This window comes from Solea senegalensis, linkage group LG19 (genome assembly GCF_019176455.1).
Source record: "Solea senegalensis isolate Sse05_10M linkage group LG19, IFAPA_SoseM_1, whole genome shotgun sequence".
Taxonomy (NCBI): Eukaryota; Metazoa; Chordata; class Actinopteri; order Pleuronectiformes; family Soleidae; genus Solea; species Solea senegalensis.
This window is the reverse complement of record NC_058038.1, coordinates 5,448,993-5,452,899: the sequence shown is the minus strand read 5'-3', so window position 1 is coordinate 5,452,899 and position 3,907 is coordinate 5,448,993. Positions and strand designations below refer to the sequence as shown.

The 3,907-nt window shown below is 44.2% G+C and overlaps 1 non-coding gene across 1 annotated transcript; it reads left to right on the top strand.

The window, feature by feature from the left end:
* Window positions 1-2,182: 2,182 nt before the first annotated feature.
* On the top strand, window positions 2,183-2,254 carry trnat-ugu. The gene has a single exon. It is a non-coding gene; the product is annotated as a tRNA-Thr (tRNA).
* Window positions 2,255-3,907: the final 1,653 nt, after the last annotated feature.

Sequence of the window (3,907 nt, the reverse complement as noted above, 5' to 3'; positions counted from 1 at the left end):
CCTCACCAAGTTTGAACGTGATCCCATGTAAGCTCTAGGACAAGTTCGTTCAAATACCGATGGTGCGATATGGCCAAAATCGGCAAAAAATGAATTTTCAATCCAAGATGGCGGCTTTCCTGTTCGTTTTAGAGCATAGGCTACGCTGACTTTTTTGACCATCCCGACCTAAAGAACGCGTGTACCAAGTTTCGTGCATGTACATTAAACGTGCTCCTCAGGCCCACAAGTTTTAGGGGGTGGAGCAGTTATTTGCCCCGCCCACTTTCATTTTTTAACGCACATTCCCCGAAACATTAATATACGTAATTTTACACCAGGTCTGATGGGGTTGCAAAATTTGGTGAGTTTTGGGGCATGGGAAAGGCCTCAAAAACGCAATTCATTTGGAGGAATAATAATAAGAATAATCTTAGCGATTATAATAGGGTTCTTGCGCAACCAAGTTGCTCGAACCCTAATAATAATAATCCTTCCAGTTTCAAGAGGGTTCTTGCAACCTTGTTGCTCGAACCCTAATAATAATAATCCTTCCAGTTTCAAGAGGGTTCTTGCAACCTTGTTGCTCGAACCCTAATAATCTTTGAATGTGTTTGTGTGGAGGAACAGGAAGGTGAGGGTGGTTGCCTGTCAGCAACAGCAGCTTCCCACACACAGAAACCCGTCAGGCTGTCCCCTGACCCCGACCGCGATCACTCACCACTGTGGGCAGTGAAAATGCGTTGGCTTTGGCATGCGGCAAAGGGGAGCCGGCGATCGCCATGGCAACAGACTGACTGATAGTGTTGCTGCCGTCTGGGTCAGAGTCGTCGGCGTGGGCTGAGGCATGGCGGACACGAGCAGGCGAGGTTTCTACAGAGGGATAAATGAAAAGCCTTATCAGGTGATCAGGTGCAATCACACAGGAAATAAAAAACACAAAAGAGACCGAGGACATTGTTCATGAGTGCATATGCGTTCTGCTGACCAGTGAAGTCGTGGAGCTGATGCAGTGTCTCCATGACGATGGGGAGGAGGGGCAGGTAGAGCTGAGCTATGTGGGCTCGGACCTGAGGGTCACTGTAGCGAGGGTCTGCATCGTGGCTGCAAAGGAGGGAGTGAACGGCACTAATGGCCTTTTTATGGAGGAAGAAAACCCTGGGGGGGGGAATGAAAAGAATATATTAGTGTGTACTGTACTGGAGATTTATACACACACACACACACACACACGAGTAATAACAACCCACCCTTCTCCATCAGGTTCAAGGATGAGAGAGAGCTCAGTAAGCACCAAGCCAGACAGGAAGTGCTGATGGCGGAAGGGGACAGAGAGCTCAAACATGGTGGCCACACCTTGGTCCTGCACCATACTGGAAAACGCTGAACTCTACAGAGCAGAGGGATAAAAGAACAGTAACAGCAGATTAAATTAAGGTACATTATGTAGGAAATGCATCGTATTAGGTCATAAAATGGCCGTGGTATTTCATAAGAGACTGAGGGAACTATTTAAATTGAAATACTGGCTGCTATACTGTTAACAATGTCACAGCCTGTTTATTCATGATTTAGGCCTTAAAGCCTCTATGTGGCGCTGTAACATTGCCACAAAAGTACACCAAAAAAGAACAAAATGAGAAGATGTGTGCGGTTTTCTAAAAACTGCATGTAAGGGCTCCCAAAAATCTGCAATAAAACCTTTGTGGATTCTCCTAAACTTGTTCTCATGTGTACGGTCCCTTAGATTTTCATTTTCAACCCTCAAAATCTGTTCATCACCTGTTGCGCCCCCCACTAATGCAGTGGTTCTCTATTATTTTCTGTCATGCCCCCCCGGAGGACAGAAATGTTTTCACGCCCCCCCCAAATTGAAATACTATTGAGAACCTGATCATTTTTATTTATTTATCTATAAACCACTGTATGAGTTGTCCTGCCCTGTATCTCACGCCCCCCCCGACACCTCACCACGCCCTACTGCACTAATGCAACTCGGAGCACTTTAGACACCAAAGTTACCACAGTCAACACAGTGAGCTGCAGCTATCAGTCAGTAAACCTAAAAGGCCTCACTACTCCTCTCAAAAACGTCTCTCAACTTTTCTCCTGGACAGATAATCAATTGAGCTAAAGCCAAGGATTTTCTCCCTCCCACGCTCTCTCTCGTTCATGTTTTGCTGGATTTTTGACATGTTACGTCGGCACGGTGGCCAAGTGGTAAGGCGTCGGTCTTGTAAACCGAAGATCACGGGTTCAACCCCCGTCCGTGCCTTAGGCGATGTTGGGTGTGTGGCATTGGGTGGTCACCAAGAGTAGAAAAGTGGTATTTACAATATGTTATTGTTGCCAACAAATCAATTTAAAAACAATTTGTCCTGTGATTCTTTGTACCATATACAAATAAACATATATCAATAAATAAATACATCTGAGAACATTATCATTTCAAGGTTTGAAAAACACTGATCAACATTTCTTTACATTTTGTGGATCAAACAACTACTTAGATGAAGTCTTAATGAAAATAATCGTTGCAGCCCATGTTGCCGTGACGTTTCCTCTGGTGCATACATGTGGAAAATTGAGCTAATCGATTGAATGTTTTGGGGGAAAAAAAGGCTGTGGGACAGTTATGTGATGTGTGTATGTGTTTTTGCATGAACACAGTGTAAAACAGAGTAAAAGTGCAGCTCCTTGTTTCTGTCTTTTGGAATCTTCCAAGCAATCATGGATCACAGAACCTGCTTTAAATGCAAATGTACAAAGCTTTACATATTTTACATATAGCCATATAGCATTTACATAAACCGACTATCCTTTCCAAACATAACTAAGTGAAACAGAAGGAAAAATATCTGCAGAAAAATTGAAGGTAAAATAATTCCAGTTACTTGTGAGGTGGTGGAGGAAGTAGAGGGGGAGGGGGATGCTGGAGGGCTGAGAGTTGAACACGGCAGGTTGAGAATGACGTAGTGCTCGTGGCTAGAGATGATTCGAATGAAGTCCATCCTCAGTGCGTTAAGAGAGCTGGGGTTCTGCGCCGTGTGGAGCTTGTTGGCGATCTGCTTGGCACACAATGTTCATTTTGAGAAGAGTGAAAGTTAAAAATACTAGTAGGAGCGTCAAGTGTTTAATATTAGAGGAAGATGGGCAGAGGAGAGAAAGGAACCTGTTTGTAGTAGGAACGGATGAGGTTGAAGACAAAGCCCCGGTCCATGAGAGACAGCAGGTCATTCAGGAAGAAGGCCAGACTAGTGTTTAACCTTTCCACAAGCTCCACATCCTGAGAGGGAGGAGGAGGAGGAGGAGGAGGTATTCATGTGGATATAACTCAACAAAATGGAAAAATATTCACAGATTCCAAAACTTTTTCATCTTTTACATGCTCTTATTTTGTCAGTTAAAATGTTTTCTGCTGTTATGTTTGTGTGTATTTCATAGAACTGCATGTATGTATGTCTTATTCTACAGGCAAATACACAACAAATCTCTAACAAAAACTCGACCCCTGTCAGATTTGTACCTTGTGATATCTGCTGGCGATGTCTGCACTGATGGCGCACACAAGAGCAGCGATGTCGTCCACAAATCTGTCTGGGAAGCGCTGACGTCTGGGAATGTCTAACTTGGAGGTCAGGAATAAGTGATGGGACATGCTCTTCGTCTGGAGGAGAGGGAAAAAAGAAGAAATCTAATAAAAAATGTTGCATTTCTGGCTTTCATAAGGGTACGAGGAGCATGTGTTTTGTGCTTCAAAGTGCTTCTGGTCAAAGCTCTTTTTGATTTACGGAGTGTGTTGTGAAACAATTTTTCATACTGACCATAAGTTGGAAGAAAAACCAGGCCTGCTGCAGCGCTGCTTCCCTCACTGTACTGGTGCTGACCACCCACTGTAATGCCAGCTCCTCATGGAGCAGCTGCACAG